Source organism: Ursus americanus, chromosome 10 (genome assembly GCF_024610735.1).
Source record: "Ursus americanus isolate L20-20 chromosome 10, mUrsAme1.1.p, whole genome shotgun sequence".
Taxonomy (NCBI): Eukaryota; Metazoa; Chordata; class Mammalia; order Carnivora; family Ursidae; genus Ursus; species Ursus americanus.
The window spans coordinates 35,829,171-35,842,782 of NC_142136.1; the positions used below are offsets into that span (position 1 = coordinate 35,829,171).

Consider the following 13,612-nt stretch of genomic DNA (forward strand, 5'->3'; position numbering starts at 1 on the left):
TTATTTTCCTTGTAGAAATATCCATGCTTTTATAGTAAGCTAGTCATTTGAAAAAAGCAAAGAAAGACTGCTTGAAAACCCTTTGGCTTTTGTGTCCTGGCAAAATATAGGGCAGACTCCTTAGTAGAGTCCTTAGGAATACTCTTCATAATTTATCCCCAAATCTGTCTTCCTCTACTTTTCTGGGACTATCCACTAATCCTTTTGACACCTTTAGTATTTTCAACATACCAAGTTTCTTTTCCTTACACATGGAACTTGTTTTCATAGCTCCATTTTTCTATTCATGTGTTTTAGTCAACTTGAATTGCGTTGCTTGCCTTCTCTCCCTTGTATGTCCCTTACATATGCCCAGGCTAACTATGATATTCTCTGTGAGGCTTTTCCAACCCAACCTACCTCAGATAAGCACTATTAATTTCCTACTTTACCCTTATAATGTAGAATATTTTCTTATCATCAATTTAATTTACTGAAGTATTAGGGCAAGTATTTGGAGAGGAAAACCATACATCAACAGCAGTCACTGTATCATTGTTCAAATTTCTATTTGACATTTTTTTAACCAAATCTAATTTATTATGAAACTAATTAAACTTAAAACAATATAATACATCATTAACTAAAATGTGGTCCCAAAGATATAGATTAATTCAACTATATTTACAATTTGGAAAACCATTTATTCAGAGAAGTTAATGGTGCAGTTATGAGCACTAATTCAGTGGTTAAGAAAAATTTAAAAAATAGTGGTTAAGAGGCCAAGTTCTGAAGCTCTGAAACTAGACTATCCCAACTTGACTTTTGGATCTGCTACTTAGTAGCTGTGTGACCATGAATAAATGGCTTCAACTTCATGTGTCTCCATGTCTCCATTTTCTGATATGTCACATGGGGACATTTATAGTACCTGGCATAGCATGCTGCAGTGAGGTACAAATGGGTGAAAATAGGTTAGAATAATGTCTGGCACATAGTAACCTCTTAGCATATTTTACCTATTAATTCCATCAGCAGTCATGATGGTAGTGGTAGGAAGAGGAGGAAAGGGGTTAGTTTTGGTGTTAGCATGTGCCAGACAATATGTTAGTTTTTTCTTCCATCATGGAGTTATAGTCTACCAAAGGGGCAGAAATATAAGCATTTCAATGCACACCACTGTCACAAGAGGTGAAGGCACACAGGAGATCAGGAACATTGTAGGAGAAGCATTAGAGAAGAAGTAACATCTGGGCTGAGTTATGGAGCTCTAGTAGAAGTTAGCAACAAAGAAACAGAGAAGCAGGGTCCCAGGCACCTACAGGCACACATGAATGCAGGGAGCCTGGGAGACCATGGTACCTAGAGCCCCTCACTATAGTATAGCAGTGGTAGTCAGTACCATGGTCAACAGAGAAAGATAGATTTTTGATTGGAAAAGGGTTTCATGTAGAGATGTTTGATTTTTCAAAGGAGTTAGAAAAAAATTATTGAGCAGGGAAATTTTATCTTGGTTGATTAATTTAAAAATATTATTTGTCATTAGGGTGGACAATATATTAGGAAACAGTGAGTTAGGATCACGTATACCAGGTAGAAATTTATTGCACTAATTCAAAAATAACTACAAAGCCCTAGAGAGAAGTAGAAACAGTATACAGAGTAGAGAAACACTGTTTGAAAAATATCAAGAGGGTTCAGAAGAATAGAAAGACTAGAGGTGGAAATGGGAGATTATGAGGTTTGGGCATGGTTGCAAAAATATAACTATAGTTAAGAAGAAGTTTAAATTGAGGAAAAATAAGAAGGAATATAAAACTGGCTACATGGCACTGAATGTTCAATATTTTCTGGCTTAAAGTAGGTTTTTGATTAATCAATTTATGTCCTGAACTTGGAGACCACACTACATAAATAAAATAAGAGCCCAGTAAATATTTGTCACTATCATTATGAGAACACTGAGGATATAACTTATTATAAGCTATAATTTAAATAATTTATTTTGAAAAACAAACTGGAAAGTTAAAAATTAGTAAATCATGTTACCTGTGTATGTAACTTATGCTACTTATATTATGTTCCTGGCATTGTGTTGATCATTTTAAATATATGTTACAACACAAGAGCAATCTTATGAAATGAGTATCAATATCCCATTCTATATATGAGGAATGTGAAGTTAAAAGTATTTAAGTAATTTGTTTAAGGTTAGATGAGAAGTAGCAGAGCCAGGATTAAAATCCTAATCAATCAAACTACATATTTTATTCATCTACAACCACATTACACTCCTGACAAAGTAAAAAATAAAGCAAATAAAAAGACTAGATACACAGTAAATCCAGTTTTGGATAGGAAGGTCACTTTTTTTATATGAGAGGAAGAAAGCCTCCTCCAATATGAAAAAACATTAATTAATATTGTACTTCTTACAATGTGCTGACATTGTGACAACAGCTGGACTTTAAAATAAGAAAAGTACTGTTTTTGCCTGTAAGAAAAGCAAGGCTCTGACCTCAAAGGATATTTAGAGACTGCTACTCCAAGTATAAGAAGGTAGAAAAGTGGGGCTAAAATGGTGAAGCAATACTTAATCCAAAGGCATAATTTCGCATAGTCTGATTTTACTTTCATCTGTATAAGGATAAACAAAGTATGTCTGATTTCAGCCTTAGGAGATTTAGATTATTACGAAGAATTCAGAGAAACCCTGATGGCACTCCCACTTGATCCCCTTTACATAATAACGTTTTATTCCCCCAGGGCCCCCAGAAGTCTTTTCCTTTTATTTCAGAGGGAAGGAAATAAAGTCAGACACTTCCCCACTCCACCCCCTACGCTCCTGCCTCACGCAGAACCTGGAGTGAAAGAGGGACGGCGCCCAGTCTCCCATAAAGCCCACCCTTTCTCCAACTCTTCCTTCCTACAAAGTAGCAAGATTAGAAAAACCGTTAACTATATTGTTCTTCCTCTGGCGCTGCACAGAGGCCCCCCTGTGGCCAAAAAGTAAGTGGGGGAGGAAGATGTGGAAAAGGGAATTGCCTCTTAACTACACAGTGGTCCCCTCCCAGGCAGAGAAGATGCCCAGGCTACCCAGTGGGGGGGGGGGGGGGGAGGGGTAGAGGGGAGGTGGAGGTAGGATATGGGGCAGGGAGAAGAGAAAACCCCCAGGCCTTTTTCTTTAACCTGACATATTTATATATTTACAGCTTTCAAGGAGGGGAGGAGTTTGGAGTGACAATAGTTCTGCAAAGTCAGGAAATGAAAACCAAATAGCAGCTGTTTTGGCCACCATTTCCTGCCTCCTTGCTCCTAAAATCTTGAATGGGAAAGGGGGAAACAGGAAGGAGGAACTGGAAGGAAGGTAATGTCTGGGTCCTGAGCCCAGAGCTCACTGTGAAAGAAGGTGAGGCAGCAGAAGAGGGGCAGCCAGGTCCCCCTTGGAAAAGGGCCCTCGGAGAGACATGTAAGAAGCAGCCACTCACGTCCTGCCCTCCACCGGGTCCGCACGTCTCCAAGTGCTGCCTGCGGCGGGGGCTACATCAGACATCTCCAGCAAGAGCGCCCCTCCTCCTGCAGCAGGTCAGCCTGCGTCACGGCCTTCAGCACACGCTTCCTGAAGCTGTCCTGGACATCGCTCCCCATCAAAACCTCATACTAGAGGAAGCAGGCCTTCTCAGAGTTAAAGAGGAAGTCCATCTCGCACACGCTGCGGCAGTATTTGTCTAGGAGCTTCACACCTCGGTGGATCAGCTGCAGCCTAACGAGTTCATTGTCCAGGCGCTCCATGGCGCCGCTGAAGTAGAGGCTGGCATATCTTTTATAGACGACTTTGAGGTCCTTCTACCCCAGGAAGCTGCCCATCATGGGCCTGCAAGCCAGAACGGCCTGCAATAGCTCCCGAGTCGTCTTTCGCTGCGTGTCTGCGGTGGCCAGGTATCATTTCGGCAGCCACAACTTCTCTGGCCCGCTAATAGGCTGCACGAATCTCGTCGTCTAGCAGCCCGCAACTCTGCGTGTCCCTCTTCGGCCACCATAGGCCCTGAGACCTCTTAAAAATCTTTTCTTCCTCTTTCTCGAAGCCTCGCCTGCCTCAGCTGGCCTGGAAACTTCTGAGACGCCTGGCTCAAAGCAGTGAAAGGTCAGAAGGGTATCTCCTAACTATGAGCACCTTAGGGACGGACAGGCTTTTGACAAAACTAACTGCCCCCCTGCTGCCTTTATCTAGAGTGCATAAGTCAGTCTTGCTGGGGACTTTGACATTCAGGGATCGGCTTTTGCCGAGGACAGCTGACATTTCAGTTTTTTACATGTGCTGAACTGTGGTGAATTTGAGACATAATTTTTATTCTATAGTGAAGTTGTTTTATATATATATATATATTTCAAAGAAGAAACAATTTGTTATATATGTAGAATCTTATGAATAAGCAAATACATCTTTTATCCAGTTTTCCAAAACATTTTTAGAACTCACTTGAGATAATGGTAATTTAACTTGAATTGCTTTTGAATGCAATATAAAGTCGTTCTTTTCTCATGATTGCTTGATTCTAGATTTCAAATTTGTCTTTGTATATAATTATAATCTCTCGAATTTTTTCACAAATGAAATATTAGGTGGATTCGTAAAGCCTGTATAAAATGTAATTAAACATTTTACATTATCAGGTATCTACCAAATATCAGTTAATCAGGGTTTTAGTGAACAAACAGTTCAAAGACAAAATCTTGTGTTGTCTCTAGGAGAATGGCAACTATGTATTAACATAAAGGTCAACTAGTATGCCTGGGTTGAAATGCTAGCTCTATGGCTCTATGAGTTACTAGGTGTGGGACTTCAGGATAGCATTTCACTTAAGCATGCCTGGGTATCTTCATCAGTAAAAATGTACTTAGCATTGTTGTAGATATTAAATGATTTGCAGAGATATTGCATCTGAAGCATTTAGCATGTTACTTGCCATATAGTTAACATTAAGTTAGTGTTATTATTTATCTATTCCATACCCACAGACAAATTTGGGAAGGAGGGAGGCTACGTAGTGATTTGCCTAGCTTTATTTTTCCTGTTGCCTAAGATAACCTGATAGGTCCAGGGGAGTACTGAAGTTAACTTCTATTGGGAGAACTGATTGTGAAATTTTCAGAATTTTGGGAGCTGGTTGATGTTATGTTGGTAGCTTGAAATTGGCTATGATGGGATTATTTATACCAACTAGTCCCAGAAGGCAGTTGCTAAACATTTACCAGGATAATATTGAAGTTAGCTTTGCTACCCAAGTCAGTAGTTTTTTAGACAGATTATAGAAAATATTACATTTGTTAAAAAAAAAAAAAGAAGAAATTGGAAATTTGGCAATTTCTTATATTGTTAATTTTTTACCCACAACATGACCCAGAAATTCTACCCCAAGGTATTCACCAAAGAGAAATGAAGGCATATATCCACAAAAGAATTGTTCAAGAATTTCCTAGCAACATTATTCATAATGGGCAAAAACAGAGTTCTCACAACAAGAGCATAAAAATAAATTTTATATTTGTACAAGTGAATACTATATAATAATAAAAAGAAATGAATTGTTGATGCATACTGTCAAGTGAAAGAATCTCACAGAAGTAGAGTTGATAGAAAGAAGCCAGACAGAAAAAGTGTGTAGCATATGACTTTATTTACATAAAGATTAAGACCAGATAAAAGTGATCTATGGTGAGAGAAGTTAGAGCAGTTGTTGCCTTTGGTAGGTGAGGGGTGGTGGTGGTGATGGTGGTGATTGACTGGAAAGAGGCATGATAGAAATTTTTGGGGTGATAGAAATATTCTATATTTTGAAGTGGCTGTTGACTACATGGGTATACACATTTATCATATCAAACTGTACACTAAAGATCTTTACATTTTACTTTATATAAATTATATATCAATAAAGAAAAATAAAGCAATATATTGTAATAGAAATGCTGCTTAAGAATAGATAGGGGTAATGGCTAAATTTGATAATTAGAAAATAATGTTTGGGGAATATGTATATTTATATGACAAGAAAAAAAAAGAGTAGCAATTAGGCGTATAATCCATCTATTCCATCTTTCAGTCAGTATAATTTTTTTGAATTGTGTGACCTTAGACAACTAACTTGACCTTAAGAATATTCCGGTTTCTAATCTGCTCAAATGGGATTAAACATAAAATTTACCTCAAAAGATAGCTAGCTGGATTAAATGAAATAATTCATCAAAGGCGTTTAAGGTGCCTGGCATTTAGTAAATACTTGATAAGTATAAATTCTTTTATAGCTAATTTTTATTATGAGAGGAAAGAATGGAGCAGGTAAATAACGAACTGATAGACGAAATTTCCCCTGGGCTGAGCACCTGGAATCTTCAGGATGAAAGGATCCAGGAAGTACAGAATAAATAAGAAGAAACAAACCTAATCACTTTTGCTGCAGTTTTAACTTTCAATTAAAAAGAAAGTATTCCCCCCAAAGAGGGAAAATGATATGGTTACTTTCAATAGTCAAGGGACAAATTTTCATCATCCTTCAAACCAGCAATAATGTATATTCTAAAAAACAGTGAATTTGTGCCTTCTAACTCACATTGAAAATAATTTTATTTATTTATTTGTTTGCTTGTTTATTTATTTATTTATTTTAGGATTCTCAATTTTTTAAAATTTAAATTCAATTAATTAACATATAATGTATTATTTGTTTCAGGGGTACAGGTCTGTGATTCATCAGTCTTCTATAATACCCTGTGCTCATTACAGCACATAGCCTCCCCAATGTCCATCACCCAGTTACCCCACTCCTCCACCCCACTCCCCTCCAGCAACACTCAGTTTGCTTCCTGAGATTAAGAGTCTCTTATGATTTATCTCCCTCTCTGGTTGCTCTTGTTTCGTTATAATTTTAAAACCAGACTTAAATGTAGGAATAGAAGAAAAAATTACAGGCATGCAAGTACTCAGAAATTCACTTGTGACATACTTTACTTTTCTAGGAAAAATAAAATCTTTAATATTTTATATTTAGCATTATTAATAAATGATGAAGATAAGAATAGAATTAGCTTTGTGGGCAGGAGAGAGGAGTTAATTTACTTGATTGTATACTTCTCTATACTTCTAAAAAAATATTTTTCACCATGATTTCTTATTACTTTTATAATAGCAAATAGATAAACTTAGATAAATGAAAACATCATATATTATATGTATCATCTCTCTTTTTTTTTAAGATTTATTTATTTTAGAGAGAGAGAGAGCACACAACAGGGGCAGGGACAGAAGGACAGGGAGAGAATCTCAGGTAGGCTCCGACTACCCACTGAGCACGGAGCCTGATGCAGGGCCCAATTTCACCACCCTGAGATTATAACCTGAGCTGAAACAAGAGTCTGACACTTAACCAACTGAGCCACCCAGGTTCCCCCTTAGGCTGTTTTTTTTAAAAAAGACTTATCTATGTTGTTTTGAGTACCAGTAGTTTATATTTTTTATAGCTATACAGTAATGCATTGTTTGAATATACAAGTTGTTATCCATTTCTCTGTTAAGGAGCATTAAGGGTGTTTCAAGTTTTTGGCTATTATGAATTAGTGTGGTCTAAAAATCCTCATATGAATGATTTTTAGAATGTATATTTTCTTTGCTCTTGGATAAATAGTCTAAGAGTGACTTTTCTGGCTAGTAAGATACACACACACACACACACACACACACAGTGCACATACCATATTTTTATGTATACAATAACAGTATGTTATTTTGTTATACTGTTAAGAAATGATAAACAATTTTCCAAAATATTTGGAGAATATTCTGCCAGCAGTGTGTGAGAGTTCCAGTTGCTCCATAGCTTTACCAATATTCTGGCAGACTTTCAAACTTTATGCATTCTAACTCATTGTGATTTCAATTTTCATTATTCTGATGCTCAAATATATTGAGAGCTTTTTCATGTGTTTATTAGTCATTTGCATATCTTGTTTTATGACACTTTAGTCCAGATTTTTGCCCATATTTATTGTATTTTTTTGCTTTCATTTTTTATAGTTGATTTTTAAAAGTCTTTTATATACAGTGGATATATATTCAGAATATGAATCATTTTTCAGATATATATATAAGGCAAATAGCTTTTTTTCCTTTACTGTGGCTTGTCTCTTCATTTCTTTTTTTAATTTTTTTTAAGATTTATTTATTTATTTTAGAGAGAGAGAGAATGTGTGCATGAGTGAGCAGGAGGAGGAGGAGAGGGAGAAGGAGAGACAAAATCTCAAGCAGACCACGCTGATCACAGAGCCAGACACAGGGCTCAATTTCAGGACCCTGAGATCATGATCTGAGCTAAAACCAAGAGTCGGACACTCAACCTACTGAGCCACCTGGGTGCCCCATCCCTCCCTGTTTTCCTAATGGTATTCTTTAATTAACTGAAAATTTTAATTTTGACGAAGTTCAATTTTTAATTTTTTTCTCTTATATCAGTGCTTTTTTGTGACCTGTCTAGTAAATCTTTGTCTACCCAGCAAAGATTTATTTCTTAAACCTCAGGTTTTGAGGTGGGACTATTCTATCACCCTAATTATTTTTCCTTCTTACTGATTATCCATATCTACCTTTCTATTCAAAGAATGGGATATGACAAATTAAAATAATCAGTGAAAGCACCTTTCTACTAGATTGCTAAATAAGTCTAGTTGCTCCAAAAGCTCATTAAAATTCCAAAGCAACTCCACAATGTTTTAGTAGATTATGTTTTTGTGGAGGATGTTGTATTTGAGCTTTTTCCCTCAGAGAAAAAAGTCATATTTTAAATCAAATTTTATACAAATCATGTGGATATAAAACCCTAAATTCTACATCTAGTCTTCTGGGAAACTCTTTCAACTTCACAGACTAATGTTACAAACAAAAGTTATAGAAATTTTAATCTATAAAGTGTTTTAAGGCAATGATTATTCAAATACAAATTCATGTCTATTTTGCAGAATACATAAAGTTGCTACAGATAGATCTAAATTTATACTAAAAATATAAAAACACAAACTTTCTTGGCAACATTTTTTTTTCTAGTTATGTATAGACATAAGCATTTTTACAGGAAAACATCCTGCACTTTCAAAGTGGTACTTGATTTTGTAACACAAGTAAAACATTTGAATTTTGTTTAAAGACTTTATTTATTTTAGAGATAGAGACAGTGTGCACGCATGAGAGAGCACAAGCAGGGGGAGGAGTAGAGGGAGAGGGAGAAGCAGATTCCACTCTGAGTGTGGAACCCATGCGGGGGCTTGATCCCGTGACCCCGAGATCATGACCTTAGCTGAAACCAAGAGTCAGATAGTTAACTGATGGAGCCACCCAAGTGCCCCAACATTTGAATTCTTAATAGAAAGTTGCATTGCTCTTTAGCATATCTTTATACTTTCAACTGATGGTCAGATAATATAAAAAATTAGTTTTAATAACATAATCAGTGCTCCAAAACTTAAAATCCTTGTCCAAATGTGTATCTTTCTTACAATTTAAACCTGGAAGTAAAATACCATTCTATCACTCCTATGTCTTATGTATTTTTAATATGTATAAACACACACTCTGCACATTTATTTTCTATCCTTAAAGTATATATGGATAGGGGCATCTGGGTGACTCAGTTGGTTAAGTGTCCAACTCATGATTTACACTCAGGTCACGATCTCCTGGGTCATGGGATTGAGCCCCGTGGTATCAGGCTCTGTGCTCAGCGGGGAATCTGCTTGAGATTGTCTCTCTCCCTCTCCTTTTGCCCCTCCCCCCACTCACACAGTCTCTCTCTCCCTCTAAAATAAATAAATCTTTAAAAAATTAAGTAAAGTATATATGGGTAAATAAAACACTGATGAACAGTCATGCTCTGTTGTTCTGCCCCAGATTTCTGAAAAGCAATCAAGTATCATGTCATCCCAAGGTCAAGATTGTTAAAATAATGTTTTTTCCCCAAAATGAACTAGAAACTGTAATTATGGATGTGCCTAAAGTTGGTTCACAGGGATCCCAAAGAGAATGTGTGTCCCTGATTTCTGTTTTTATTTGATCCTAAAACTTAGGGTTTTAATCTTTTTCTACCCATTTTACTTGTAATAATTGTTTTTTACAATTATTTAATTAAAATTATTAAAATTTATATTCACAACTTTGTGTTTAGAAATCTACACAGATTCAAGATCTTATATATGTTCAGTAAACAATGTTAGGCTTTCCAAAGCTTGGATTATTGTTTTAGGTAGACCTTGATCAGGGATCCCTGTATTAAATTAAGTCAGGCACTCCAAAAAGAATGTAGAAAATATAAGCAGTTGCTGAAACGACTCTTTTATTTGTGCTGGTTGAAATCATTAAGCTTCTTGATTTCTTATCTTATAGGCCAGAAAGGACATATGCCAAGATATGGCACAGAGATACCACAAAACCTAGTATAGTTTACTCTTGGCTCAGGATAGATCAGCTTTTGTATTTTTTTCCTTTGAGCATGAATGCTCAGTTTTTAAAGGTATTTTCAGAAGCATAATATTTAACCAATTCTGCACACCATAAAGAAAGAAGGAATGGTAGCAATCACCTTAATTTTCAGGTGTGCATACCATGTAATATAATATATAAATTACTCGGTTAGAATGTTGTCATCATTATGCTTAAAAATAAGAATTTATGCTAGAAACATAGACCAACTATTAACTCCATTTATTAAATAATACAAGAGCAGGGATGATATGGCAAGATTTAGTTTTATTTGCCACATTCAAAAAATATATTCTACATATCTTGCTTTTAGTTACTTATTTCATTACATCCATTCTTTTTCATCTCTTAGATAAAGGAGAAATAGCAAACACTATATAAATTAAACACACATGCAAGGAAGAAACAAAGAGTGCCTAGGGACATTAGGGAAGACTTCAGAGAGCCTTGAGTTATGACCAGAAGGATAGTAGGCTTTTTCCAGATGGGCAATACAGTTCTAATTATTCTTTTTACTTTCCCCTCCAGCTGTTTTATTTGTGATTTTTTTTAAAGTGTTGACTCTTGTATTTGTAATATTTTTTTCCTTCCTACGTACTGTGCATTTGGGAAAATGATTACTGCAACAATTCTTCATTGGTCGGTCCAGATGCCCAAAGGGTGAAGAATTTATGGAGGCTTTTCTTTTAGCCATGACACAGGCAGGTTTAGTCTTATAAACTTCTCAAACCCTATTTGGCAAAACACCTCTCTCATTCTTATTGCTATTAAATCTCCTGTGAGCATTTATTATACATGCAAGAGTACAAGGAAGTAAGCATCTTTTTTTATGTTTGGTCTAGTTCATTTTGTATCTAAGGAAAATAGCTTCTTGTATTCGTTCTACAACTCTACGTACATAGAAAAAAAATCATAATCATGAAATACCCATTTCATGAAATTTTCCTAAGTTAAAGTATCAAGTAGTGCTATCACCACTCCTCCACTTACTTTTGTGCACTTCCTTGGCCCCCAGTTTAATCTGATTTAATTCTTCTTTAGCCTTAATTGCCATCCCTTTTTTCAATGGTTAAGTTATATATTAAAATTTATGCAATTTCTAATGAACTGCACATAAAGGTAACTGTTATATACCTCATTAAGACTGTAGAAAAAATATAACATTTTGTCCTCTTAACATGGAGAAAAAGTACATATTAAATACTTGTTAATATGTATTAAATATAACCTTCCTATAAGATGTAAGTGACTCCATTTCAGCAAATCATGTTTATGGAAAAAGTAATATGAGATTCAAAAGATTAAATAGGACTATTAAATCACAACTCACTTATGTACTATAATTTATGTGCTTTTTTGTAAGTAGTTTTAATCACAGAGCATCTAAAATTATTTCTAACCAACTGACAGTCTAAAATTTAAGGTAGAAGAAAGACTTTTTACTTAATAGATTTCCGTTTAAGATTATTGTTTCTTAAGGAAGGCATTATGCCTAACTGCTAATTTTGTGGACAAGATGCTTATGTTTCTGTGTTTCCAAATTGTAGAAGAAAAAATAAACTAAGAAAAGTTTTCCATTTTTAATCTTATGGTAAGTATTTAATAATTACTTGTGCATTAATTGCATGGGATACTGTTTACCTTCTGAAATACATGACTTAGTTTAAGCATCTAATGAATAAAGGTTAAGAGTATAAATTAACTTATTTTTGTGTGTTAGTTGGAATTATATTGGCCTAACTACCCCCGAGAATGTTGAACGTTACCTAAGCCTTGTGCTCCTGGAAAATAATAGTTAAGAAACACCCTTCCCCTGCCCCTCCCCACTTTGTATTCTAGGAAATGCCCTACTGTAAATAACTATCCACATGTAACTTCTAAGATTCACGGATGGCCTTCTTGCTTATATAATGACAAGACTAGACATAGACCCTCCAAACTCCTATCCTTTGGCTCTTAAATGAATAGCTAAGCTATTTGTGCTCCTGAGAAATATGGACAAAATGCTTGGTAACCTGACTTGATCCACATTTAGTAAGTTTTCTCTTGGCTCCTGAACTTTGGTCTCTCCTTTATGAGTCCCTCCTGAGAATCAATCAGCCCACAGAAAAACATTCCTGACCAACTGTCTGAGCACACCACCTGCTCATCCCACTTCTGCACAATGGGTTCTTTCTAGCCTTGTTTACTCATTCCTATAAGTAAAATTCATTTCTGCCTGACCTTTGAGAGGTTTAATTTCAGAATATTTTCTCTGCTGTCATAGTCTGCCTCCCCCTGATTGCAATAGCCTTTTCTTCTTACCTGAGTCTGGATTTGGTAAGATTATCAATTAAAAATTAATTGATAATCCCTCTTTAAATTATGATCAGTTTCTGACTTAAGAAAAATTGTTACAGACAATAATTCATGCAAACCCATCTGTACAAATCAGAAATAGAAGTAGGATCCCTCTCAAATTGAGAGTTTAACTTACATATTTTTAGGAAGAAAGAGAATCAGAATAATTTAGTCTTCATTTTAATGCTGGCCTAGGTTTCAAAACACTCAATTATATCCAATTTACTATTATAACTATCTGAAAAAGCTAATCAAGTATCATAAAATTGAAGTAGAAAATGAAGCAAGCTCACGACTTCACTTTGCATGTTAAGGTAAAATTCTGGTTTAAATGTGTACTTTGGGAAAGCTAACATGCTTTACTTGTTGAAAGGAAAGTTTTAGGTATAATCAAAGCCCCATCTGTGTATAGGGTGTGGCAAGTCATGGAAGAAGACAGGAAGCCTTCAATTATATCTGGACAATTTATTATATTATATCCCAAGTACCATCCCAAGGTGTGGGGCATCGTATATACTGACTTAGTATTTATAGAATACCCTTATAATATCCTTTTTTTATAGTATCTTTTTTTGACACAGGCAGATTTCATTTTTTATTTTAGTTCACTCAAAAACATGTCAATTCTTGGAATAAGATTGACAAAAGGGAGAATGTACATATTTATTCACTGAACAGAAGAAAGGGATGTTAGGAAAATGAGACAGTGACATGTGTATGTATTTATATCACTCATTTTCAAGTTTAATAAGCAACTCTGAATTTTATGCTTAG

The 13,612-nt window shown here is 35.4% G+C and overlaps 1 pseudogene; it reads right to left on the reverse strand.

The window, feature by feature from the left end:
• Positions 1–3,519: 3,519 nt before the first annotated feature.
• Positions 3,520–11,552, reverse strand: LOC148109349 (AP-1 complex subunit sigma-1A pseudogene; annotated as a pseudogene).
• Between the last annotated feature and the right edge of the window lie 2,060 nt (positions 11,553–13,612).